This window comes from Aphelocoma coerulescens, chromosome 2 (genome assembly GCF_041296385.1).
Source record: "Aphelocoma coerulescens isolate FSJ_1873_10779 chromosome 2, UR_Acoe_1.0, whole genome shotgun sequence".
In the NCBI taxonomy this organism is placed as follows: domain Eukaryota; kingdom Metazoa; phylum Chordata; class Aves; order Passeriformes; family Corvidae; genus Aphelocoma; species Aphelocoma coerulescens.
The window spans coordinates 158,371,240-158,384,106 of record NC_091015.1 but is presented as its reverse complement, the minus strand read 5'-3'; positions in this window follow the sequence as shown (position 1 = coordinate 158,384,106).

Sequence of the window (12,867 nt, the reverse complement as noted above, 5' to 3'; positions counted from 1 at the left end):
TCAATGAGTTGGTTTTCTTAATGACTTGCAGCAAGGTGTTTTTTCTGGTTTTTTTGTTTTTTGTTTTTTTTTTTTTTTTTTTAACTTTCATTGTTAATAATAACTCTGGAGTAGTCTTAAAGCAGAGCACACAGTTTTACAGAAGTGTGAATGCTCTGCTGTGAACCCCATGCAAACAGACCACAACCCCTAGGAGAGACACACAAGCCTTAAAACCAACAGAGCAAAATGATTAAACTTGCATACACAAACATCCACATAGTCTAAGAGACAACAATTATTCATTAGCCTTTTATTATACTTAAGCAGAGGATCCTTCAACAAAGCAATAGACTCATAAATGTTCCCACCAGTTCAGAGTCTCTGAGAAAGCCGTCCCTGTCATTCAATGCAGGGAAACTATCTCCTAATAATGTTAGGAAGTACACAGAAATAGTGGCAATCATTCAGGGATTTTAGAAATAAATAGATTTCTGGGGTCCTTCTCACGAATTACAAGCCAGTGTTACTGAAAATACTTTTTCATTTACATAATTTTGCCCATTATGAGCCACTTATGAACATTCACTTTTCTCTCTCCTCCAGCAAAGTCAGATACTGACAAACTTGACATCAGAGGGAAAAGCAGGGCCTCAGCTATGAGTACAATCCTAATGCCTTTTGTTCTTTGTGGTGGATATGTTGTCCTGAAGATTGGGGATACAAGAAAATAAACCGCTGTGATCCTCAGGATACTCCTAACACTGGTAACACAGTGATTCCTTTAACAAATCCACAGAAGATATGGAGCCTTCAACCATCCAGGTACTCATAGGCTGCCTCAACACAGGGCATAGAGACAAGCCTCTGAGATCAGTATATTGAATTGCACCAAGGGTGCTTGGGAAGTAACTTCTATAAATGAAAATATCAACCCAGAAAAACATTTCACACCTGAAAGTATCTTCTGATTGTTGGGACTGATTGCCCCAGTGTTCACAGCTCATATTCCCAACATTCCCTTTTTGTTAATAGAAGACAGAAACAACTTTTGAAAACGAGATTGAATTCTTCTACCCAACAAAGTTTGACTGTGTCTGCATGCCTGCAGTTGACTAGTCTTATGGGGTCACCTAAATATGAAAACAGATCACTTTTCTCAATGTTATTACATCCTCCTCTGTCCCATGGATCACCTCTAGCTTCAACTCAATCAGACCAAGATTTTCTTTGCCTCCAGTCTTTACACAGGTCATTATCTTGGAACATCACCCTGCCCTTTGGATTAAAATTTGCAAGATGCATAATAGCTTGCATAATTTTCTGCAGTACCCATAGGTCCTTTGAAGTGATGCCTATTCAGGAATTTAACAATTTCGTATTTGTGGATACATCCACAAGAAGAGCTGCCTTCTCCCTACACAGGCTACTTTTTTCCCTTGCCAATGCTTGCACTTTTTCTTCCATAAGTAAGAACATGGTTCCCAGATTACTCACAAGGTATGTCTCAGCTGCAGTCATTACTCATCACAGAGACACAGAGCACAGAATAAATTTAAGGATTCAGACTGGCCTGAGCAGAATAAATACCCTTGTTACCATATTTATGTCACTTGAGTGTATGAACCAGCCTTACTCAAGCTAACTCAGAGGTGCCAACAGGGTAGAGCAGAGAAACAGAGGGTTTCCTAAAACACACATTCTAAATTCTGACTTACTAGAAAGATCCACAGGGCTTGGATGCTCTTGGGTTAGACACAATAAGCCCAACTATTTTTTGTCCTGATCTTTGCAGCAAATGGAAGAACACCATGGTTACAACAGAGAACGGAGTTCACCACCACGGCTGTAGGAAGGACCCATAATTCCTTACACTGATGTTTAGCACTGTTTCAGTTTTTGAACCCTATAGCAGTTGCAGTGCTTCCATGTACATTTCAACATCAGGAAGAACTTACAGAAAACTTCTTAAGTTGTCTGTCCTCAGTTATTGCCACTGGCTGCTGAGCATAAAAAACCATGCAGTTACTGTTTCACTCATTGGCAGAAGGATGAATTAAAACAACCATTGAATTTCCTCCCATAAATACGTCTCAAAAATGACTGAATATTTTTAATTCTTTGTATATTTAGGCCAGTGTATGAAACCTTGAGTGGCAAGCAGCAGACAATTAGGGAACAATTATTCATTCTTTCCCCTAAAACAAGAACAAGAAAGCAAGCAATGAGTTATCAGTAGAGGATTTAATCTGAAAGGAAGTACCTTTTATGTGATGCATACCTAAACAAATGGAACCCATTGCTACAGGATATTGTAGGTGCCAGAAGTTTAGATGAATTAAAAAAGCCATTAAACAAGTGTATTGAATTAAAATCCATTAGCAACTATGAAAAATAAATACACACCTCCTTTACCACATGTTGCTGCAAGGAGATGCTGGGGAAGTGAAACTGAAGGCTTGATTTGTTTTTATAACTCGTCTTTAAACATTTACAGCAAATCAGTGTCAGAGACGGAAATCCTGGAATACCTGGATCTTGACTGTGGAGCTGCTCTTGCATTTCTGTATTTAAAAGGCATAACCTTTCCTCAACTGCTGTCAATACCCATTTCTTTTTGGGGCAATTCTGCTACTAGCTGTCTTTAAAACAAGGAATGGCCCACTTACTAGGCAATAGTTTCCATTTGTCTCTTCTGTGATGTAACCTCAGTTGCTAGCAGTCCCCTCTTTGCCAGAAGTGGCTGCCATTTTTATTTAGACATTAATAGAACTTTTACAGACCTGTTGGGCACACTTGCTGTCTACCATTTCTCATTTTTATATTTTCAGCTACCATAAACTGAAAATTTGAATGAGAATGTATGGTTGTGCCATATGTGTTGTACCAGTATCTATGGAATAGCTAATTATACACAGTGTTTCTAAAGCCACTGGGCTTCATACTTTCATTGAATCATAGAATGGTTTGGGTTGGAAGGGACATCTAAAGGTCATCTAGTCCAATACCACTGCAATGAGCAGGTACATCTTCAACTCTATCAGGTTGTTTAGAGCCCCATCTAACCTGGCTTGGAATTTTTTCAAGGGATGGGGCACCTACCATCTCTCTGGGGAACCAGTTCCAGTTTTTATATACCTTTGCCTATGTCCTTGTGCTGCTAAAATGCTATTTTCCACTACTTGCAGAATACCGGGGTGTTCACTCTTGCAGTTTCTCCTAATTGGTCTCGTGTGAACACCTCATGAAACCACTTTGTAAAAGACTGACAGACAATTCCTTCCAGCTTTGTGTGTTTTAGCATTTCTTGTTGCTCTGGACCATTGCCCAAAAGTAAAAGCTGTTCGTGACATGAAGCCTCTACACTTGAAATCTCTCCTCACAGGACGGAGTCTTTTCCCTTTATCTTCCAAATCTCTTTCAGCAGTACCTGGAAGAGATCGAAAGATGCACTGGCAAACAGAAATATGTGATAATTGTGGCCACAAACTCCCACTTCCCAGACCCTGGTAAAAATATAGTTCACATTCTTTTAATATGTCCTCAGAAACACTGGTATTTATTTAGGGAGCCCTCCTGGAAAAATCAGTTAAAGATTAGACCGAGTGGGGTTTAACTACATAGATACAGAAAGAAGCTGCTAATTGGCTGTCAGTGAAAATAATTTTGTTCTTAAAGGAGAAAATATTAAGCACAGAAGTTCCACACAGCATTTTAGATTGAGGGCCTCAGCCTGCAGCCACATCACTTTTCCAGGCAGTGTAATCTTCCTGAGGGATATTCTCTGGAGAGCTGGGTACAAGTCAGTAGTGCCCAAAGTCACTGGGCAGCCCATAAATGCTGATTTAACTCTAGAGCTGGCTGTTCTGCACAGGTGCAAATTTTGCCCTTGGCAAATATAAGCAACGTAAGTGACACAGAAGCAGTGACTTCTGTGACCTCTCTTAGATGATTTGCATCAGAAAAGAGACGGGTTTGGAAATAGAACAGTTTTGTCTCAATGTCTCCAAAATAAAATTATTTGACTCTTTGATTCAAATTGACTTTTAATTCTGAAACTTCCCTCAATGCTCAGCTATTAAAGCCTTGGGCTTTTTTTTTTTTTTAAAGGTTAGACTCCAGGATTTTTTTCTTTTGATTTTGACCCAGCTCTGACTTAAGAGCACATTGCCAGAAAGGAATCAATCAAACTGAGTTATTAACAGTTGTGTCAAAGTGAAACAAGGGGGATCTTATCACAAAAGGTGTTGCCCACAAAATTTCCAGAGCTTTGCTCAAAACATGGGGGCCTTTTTTGCTATTTTGGAGCTATTCTTTAAATGTGTGGACAGCAGTACTGACATATAAAGAATTAGCAGCTGAGGCGACAAAGAGATCTGTGTGCCTGCAGAATTCTGTCCCAGGGACCTCACTGTAGTACTGGGCTTTTGATATCCATGGAAATGTGGATTCTCAGGAACTGTAAGTAAGCCTGTGGGCAAATTTATCTTATAACACTTGGGAAAAATAAAAGGCATCCAGCATGAGGTCATCAGTTCCTACTGGGGGAACAATTGACAAAATATAGTTTAAAGAGGCAGAATTCACTTGAAATCCCTCTACATCTGGAGCTTACTTCTCGTGTTACAGGAGTCCCAAATGTTCAAAATAGAGAACCATTAGTGACTGAAGGAGCAGCAAAACATCTGTATAATGCATGAAATATCTCGAAGTGTCTGACTCTCTGGGAATCAGCTGAAGCTTTCAATTGATGCTGTAATGGTGGTAATTGAAGTTTGCAGCACTGGCACATCCTAGCTCAGTAATTAGATGGATTACAATCTTTCTTGTTTGGCAGCATTCTTTAAACAAGCTTCAGCTTTTCATATAGTCAACACTCTAGCAGAGATAAATGTCACATCAGTTCAGAGTGAAAAGTAATTTAAGGAAAGACTCAAATTTATCTTCACTGAGTACCAAACAGGAGATATTTCAAAGACAGGACAATGGCCCTTTCTATCTTAAAAGAATGGCCCATTTCTCCCATATAAAGGCTAGCTTGTGAAGGGGAATCTATGGGTGTGCCTTCCCCAAAATCACTGAAGCTAAACCTGCTTATAATATTTCAGTACTCAGTGTATGTATTAATGAATGGATGAAATTCTGGCAAATAGAATTCTATAGGGGAAAGAAAAAAGGGAGAACTCCAAGGGAGAAAAATATACTGCCTATCACTTAGCAAGATAGAATTTGTCACAGTAATTGGTAGCCGAATGGCCAATGGAAAAAAAAATAAAAAATGAAGGCATGAGAAAAAGCTCTATGCCAGGATTATTTGAAGTGAAATTAAATAAAAGCAGCTGAGATCAAGAAACAGCCTCCATCTATAGCGGAATGGGAGACATGCTTTTCAGTCACTTACAACCAAACATTGCTTCTGTAAATCATTTTCACTCTTAGCTTTGAAATGGCAGCATCTAGCTGGTGCTTGTTTTAAAACTCCTGACATACATTTACCTATTGTATTTTACTGGCAGCCTTTGCAATTTCAGAAGCAATGTTTTGAAACAGGCTTTGTTTCCTAGGGTTCATGTCTAGATTTTCTCCTACCTGGATGTTTTAGTTGAGTGAAATGAAAATTTCTAAATATCAGTGAATTGGCTCACCTAAAGAACTGAGCAGCCTGAGGATTTCACTAAGAAAATCCTCATCTCTATGTCCTAGGAAATGGATTGTGTGGTTGCATCACCACTGTGATGGGAGCAGACCTCCAAAGCAGAGCAGACAGGCTGATCTTGTTGTCACACAATTGCCTCAGTTTCCTCTACAGCATCACACATCCCTTCACCTCCTTCATTCCTCCTTTAGCACTATCCTACCATAAACAGAGTCAAAATATTTCATGCCTGGGGCAAATCATGCTGGCATCATTCCAAAAGACCAAAGGGGATTGAGAAAGGAACTCTACAACCTCTCCCAGCTTTTATTCACAGCCTTCCAGTCATGTGCACTACATTTGGAGGAAATTTAGTACCTGCCACCATCATTATTCCCTTGTTTCAAATTTTGCATCATGATTGGTTCCCCCATGACTGAACAGAGATTCACAGTAAAACTTTTCCCCACACTTTTGCTTTAGTACCTTGAAACAAAAAGAGCCTATGACCTCCCTGTGTGAGCTGGTGTGTCCCATTTTGGGAAAATTTATGGGGTATATAGCTATGGAAAGCTGAATCACCGAGACATTGACCTAGTACCCACTGCCATCAGTGAAGGACCCTGCTGACAGTAACAGCCAGGATCCCATTCAGTCTTCAGCAAAGGTTCCCAAGAAAAAACATCACACAGGACACGCTTCATTTTCTCTATAATTTTCAAGGTGCACAGATACTTAAGTGGTCAGAATAAATAAGCAGAATGACTGACATAGACAGATGACTGATAGACACTTTTTTCTGATGCAGCAAATCACTCAGTCCAGGCTGCATTTCCAACTTTGCCATGAGCTGCTGTCTGACCTCAGGAAAGTCTCTTGAAGGCCATTTCCAGACTGAAAGCCATCTACCTGAAGGTGACAACACCTTACTCAGCAGATCTACTTTATTGAATAGTCACAGTGCCTTCATTTCATTAAAAAAAAAAAAAAAGATAAAAATTAAAGGGCAGTTGTTTTTTCTTTTTCAAAGATATGAGCTCAACTGTAGGTTGCCTTCTGCTTACTCAACAGAAAAAAAATAGTCATGTCCCTGCAACCTGAACATTACAGGCAGTTCAGGCAAGGTCTCTGTGGACTTGCTGGTTTGCACAATGTCCCGTGCAAAATCTGCTTGTATTTCCAAGAACAAATGAGTGTAAACTGATTTTGATGAAAGACTGCAGAACCTCTAAACATCAGGGCAGTAGTTTACTAGAAAAAGCTTCATGTGAGAACATCTGGGCATAAAACATATTAACTACTTTAAAATCTGAGTTTAATCAGTCTATAAAAGGGATTATATAATGTGATTGCCTACACACAAGAGACCCCTTTCAGGCCTGCACTCTTTAACTGCACAATATATCTCAAGGCTAAGAGATCAATCAATGGTAAGGACCCTTCAGAGATTTGACCATGTATGAGAGGTATAGTTTAAATGAAAGTGCTTTAGCTGCACATCCCTTCCTGTCCTACAACACATTTAGTAATGTAGCACATTGGAGGGTTATGAGAAATTAGTAGTGTAATGGTAAGGCAGGGATATCCTGGGTGAAAGAAAATCCTGGGTAATATTTCTGGCAGGACTGGTTCAAGTGCCACAATCCTTACAGATTTTGGAGGTCTCCAATCCAACATGGTGAAAAAGTACTTCAGTGGAGGTACAACATGAAGCTCTGAACCATAACAAGCTACTTTTTGAGAAGCAAGCTCTGGGGATGATGGACAAAGCCTCCCATGATGGCCTTGCAGGATCACCCCTACATTCAGCAAGGGGCACATGAAACCTCTGATTGTCACAGGATGGTTTCCACATACCTCTGTCATTTATGAACCCGTGCTGAAGAGGGACCTAAAAATCTAATTTAAAGCTATGGGGCTTATCAACTGGTGCTCAGTGCCATGTAAATTGCAAGTATAGCTACACTATTTTGAGACCAGCACTGGCTCTGAGAGCAGCATAGGCACATGCACTTGGCACTGTGCCTGCACTAGTAAATGATGGGTTGGGTGGTTCAGAGCTGGATCTCTCAACACCTACTGCATGGCTCATAGACAAAATCCACCCATGGATAATGGTGAATTGACTGCACAGCTAAATAACTTCCTCTCCCATATGCACTGCATCAAACCAATGGCCACACACACATACAGAAACTGAAATCTCCATGGGAAGCCGAGATAGAATTGCAGTGGCTGCAGAAATTACAAGTGTCCAATGCAGAGGAATTGCCAACAGCTGTCATTCACACATCCATAGTCATCTGTTGCTAAGCTTTACAAACCCTTCGTCAACAGCTCAACTGTATCATTCGCAAGCACATTCTCCCTCCTTCTCCAGGATGGATCTTTGAGCAATGTAATTTGAAAAAACCCTTTCAAAATTCCTTCACAAAACCTAGCATTTCATCACCCAGGAACATGGCTGGGGATTCTTCAAGGTGACAGTGAATACCTGCAGCATACACAAGGTACCGGGTATAAAGAGTTGGAACGACTGCATCAAGCATGGAGCATAAACTGGATGTTGAATTGTTACCATTGCTATCTGATTTGGGGGATTTGGCACAGGTGAGATATAGAGGTTGATAATCCTGTTTTGCTGAACTTTTCTGTGGAAGTACATTATAAAACATATTCTCCAAAACACTCAGCTTCCAATGACTCACTCGGGTGGCACAAAAACTGTATAGACTGTGCACACCTTGGAGGTCAGACCTGCAGCCTTTGGGAGGTCTGCAAATGGCATGGAATTGATATGGCATGATTGCAGAAGAACAGATGATGCTTGCTGTGGAACCATTGCCAATTGGCTCTACTTATCTGCAGAAGGGTGGCTGGAGGTCAGACTGCTGGCACCCCAGTGCAGCTTTATACTTTCTTTATACTAACAGAAATGTGCTCTAGCAGTCCCTTTTTTCTTCAGACCTTTCTTCATACCATCTCATAAGTAGCTTGCAAGTTGCTTATACATGCATATAGGAGTTGGACTTCCATGATCCTTGTGGGTCCCTTCCAACCCAGGACATTTTAAGATCCTTAATATGTATAGTTTTGGATGGGACGGCAGCATTTCTTTGTGAGTAAATATAATATCCATAGATCTCATTCATGCACAGGTATGAGTGTGATCAAGGCAGGGCAGGAAACAATGCTGGTTTTAGCTTTATCTCAAAGAAATTCAAGAAAAGAAAAAAAAAGAAAAAAAAGAAAAACTCTCGTGAATATTTTCAACCAAAGTTTTACTCGTTGCTATCTGTGGAATCCAAATGGAGAAGGTCATTCACACAGCAAGAAACGAGTCATGGTGGGCAGAATTCATTTTATCTGAGATTAGCCATCTAAGAGGCAAACATCTAAGCTAAGGAAGTTTCCTAGGCTCTGTACTCAATGGAGAGAGAAGGCAACATACCTGGGCAGGATCAGGACCCTCTGAAGACCACTCCTTCCTTCTGTCCTACAGAGGGACATCAAATTAATTACTACTTTATTTTAAATGCTTGACTTTTATGCAGTTGAGGTTGCAAGAGGCGAAAATCCTTCCAAGTATTTAGCACTTGCAACATTCAGGACTCATGTGTAGCATGCCATTTTGCCTGGGTTCCCCTCCCATTTCTGATAAAGTATTTTTTGTCAAGATTAGAATATACCAGATCATAAAGGAGTAAAGAGGATCACCTTTGTGGTTCTCTGAATAATATTCAGAGGCTGGGTATCCTTTCCCTTCATCTGTAAGAAACTTGGGTCATTATTGGCTTCAAGAGGGGGAACCACTCCTGAATTTCAATAGGATATTCACAAATACCTGGAACTGCAATGACTGAGAAATGTCTATTGTTGGATATAGGTGCTGCTTAACAGAGGAGGGATGAGAGCCATGAAGCAAGCACACATTCGTGGATTTTTGTATCCTCAGAAGTGTGTTTGAAAAGCAGTGACTGGTTCACTGCACTATTGTTCAAAGATTAAGGCAAGCAGAATAAAAAAGCAGCAAGGTCATCCAGTCCATCACAGAAGACACTTTCCATAGTGTGTTTCTCAGTGTTTTGTTCAATCTCCTTTTAAAAGTCTCATGCAGTGGGGGCTACACCAACTCTTTGGGGAGTTTTTACTAGTCCAATAATAGATTTTGATGTTTGTCCCATAGTTGCCCTGTTATTCTTTGAATGGTATTCCTACATTGCTACATTTAGCTCTTTGATATTTCCAATAAGTTTTCCTGCAAATTTGTGATTTTCATATGCTTATACACGAGCTTCACTTCATCATCTTATAGATAATACTTCAAAACTTTTCTGCTTAGAGACAGCAAAGGCAAAAAAGTCTAGATGTAAGGCTCAAGATGTGAATTCAAGCTCATGTGAATACAACAGATACATGGATTTCTGTTCTGGTCAATATCAAAGGCTTCTTCCCATCCATGTAGCCACACATAAATGTGAGCTATGTATCTCATAAATGTGAGATACACATAAACGTATCTCAGGTGCCTCCAGCTATGGAAATCTCTTATGATTTATCTGACCATTCTAGTTCCCAGCACTCAGGATGTTTTTTCTTAACTTGGCCTCACACTTTATTGATGGACTTTCTGTTTGCCCGCACTGTTTTGATGGAACAAGTGTCCAATATTGAATATTTTGTCGCAGGTATGGCTATGGAAAACCAAAGCTTCTGTTTCTGTGAGCATCACTGATGTTTCTGTAGCACCTACAGGCTTTGATGCCATTGTACAGCACGTTGCAAATGAAAAACATGTTCAGGGTTCGTTTTTTCAACAGAGCCAAAAACAGTGTAACACACTCATTTTCATTAACCCATTGATGACTTCCTCAAGGTGACTGCATTTTCTCATCAGATATCAATTATCTCATTATTTTGAATTGAGAAACACCCAGTGTTTGAATATTTTCAGTACTAATTTAAAGGAAATGGTGTCAATACATTTGCTATTTCCCAATAAACCAAATATTCAATGAAAGTGAAGGGGTTTGTTAAAATTACAATTACAGTTAAAAGCAGAGATTATATTCGAGATGGATAAAAGAAGCTGTTTTTCACTAATAAAATCAAATTATCTCTAAGTGGAAATAAACAAAAGCAAGCCTGAGGAAGACAGACTGAGGGGGCTACCAAATATCAGATCACAATGAAAAAGATACAGAAATGCAAATGGAGAAATAAAAATACAACATTTTTAATTTGAGACTTGTGCTAGTATCAATGTCTTTAGTATAATTCCTACCACAGTGAAAGTTCTAACTTATGAAAAAGTTGCCACTAGTAGGGAAAATAATCATAGGAGGAAGTATATGGTAGTTTTAGAAATTCACACACCCACATATTCTTCCTCTGTCCCTCCACCCCAATTGTATCTGTCATTTTTCACATAGAGCTTAGTTTATTTTGCTTTCTTGATCAGTATCTGGTCATGGTCTTGGCTGGGGCAAATTTTTTGGCTTCACAGCCCCAGTGTTGGAAGCAGATGTATCCTGCTCAGTAGCTCACTAGGATAAAGTTGTCCAGTGCTTAACTTATCCTAAATCCATCGATTCTTCTTATGAGGAGATTTTTTATCCTGCAATGCACCACAACTTGGTTTTCCATTTCCACCACATGACCTGTTTTTGCTCTGTCTTAGTCTCGTAACTCTGAACAGGCTTTCATGCAGTCAAAGCATCAGTGTCTTCCTTTTATACTGCTTTTATTGACAATTGAGCCTGGTGCACTCTTCCGTGATATGGGGGGAGATAAGGCTCTTGATGCCAATCAGTCACTCTACATAGGAGATACAACACTCCTCTAACAAATATTTGAGTAACCTTTCTCCCAGCCATATATATCTGAGTGAAACTCTATAAAATTCTGCGACCTACCAGGTCCACATGACTCTTCACGGAGAGGACTTACTGGAAGTTTTAAGGTGGGAGGAGTGGGGCAAAGAAAAAAAATTAATGACCCAAAATTTCAGCTGGTATTAACAAAGCTTCACTGAAATTAAGAGCAATGTCATTTTACTTTGGTTAAGAAGTAGATTACAGAAGTTTATATTGCCAGAACCTCTCCTGGTATAAATATTAGAATTGAAAATTGTTTCAGTCAGGCAATGATTTGGCACCAAGCTCAGCCACGTAACAGGTTCAGTATAGAAAAAGTCATATCTAAAAGGCCAGATGAAGTCAATGCACACCAATGTTTCCAGCAGTTTTAGTGTAACTCTTTCATCTTTGGAGAAGACCTGAGTTTTAAAAAATCATCTCTTTACTGACTTCATATGAATGTCTTACTCTCAGCTTGACTGGCAATCTTCTGTAAAAGGATCACTCTTGGAGGGTGAAAGCAAAGGAAAAATTTCTTCAGAAGTCAGAAGAGGTAGGCAGGAAGTCAGCTGGTGGGAAAGTCTGAGAAAATAACTTTAAGGGATGTTGCTTCAATGGGACCACGGAGCAGCCCACAGTGATCAGTTCATAGAGTGACACACCAGCTAGGGCTACTGCAATTCCATATAAATCCAGTTAAAACTCTGACAAGGATGAAGATGTCTTTCACATTCCCAGACTATTAATGTTGGGATAGGAAGCAAGACTTGAGATTTAGGCAATTAGGTTCCCAAGTCTGAAACATGCATGCAGAGCTTGCTACCAAGGACTTGCCAAAAGGTGTCAAACACGTACGGATGTGCTTCAGGATCCAGCTGCCCTCATCACGCTTTGTCTGTGACAGTTCCAATGTCTCGGATGTGGTGACAATGCAAATTTAAAATGTGAGGCACTACTCAAAATTGGAGAGAAGGAACTGACTAATGGGGAGATGACAATGGCCTGTGCGCAAAGCGGAACTTTTGGGCTAGAGAGAATATTTTTGGAGTTCCTCAAGGATTGGTCTCAAGACTGATGTGACAATAATTTCATTAATAGCATTACTTGAAAAAAAAAAACCCAAAGCCTGGTGCAAATGGAATTTGCTGATAGGAAGTTTAAAATATCCAGCATTATCAATAAAGTAACAAAAGTAGGAGGAAATCACACAGAAAGCACCAGATAATGTCAGTGATTGGCATAAGAGAAAGAGAATTACTTTCAAGAGGCACAACAAATTTGGGACTTCCCTTACAAGTCAATGCAAAAAGGATATGTGGATCAATGGTATGGGTATATTAATGCAAATCTGCAACAATATGGATGGATCCTGCTAAGTTTATTGCTCACTGGTCT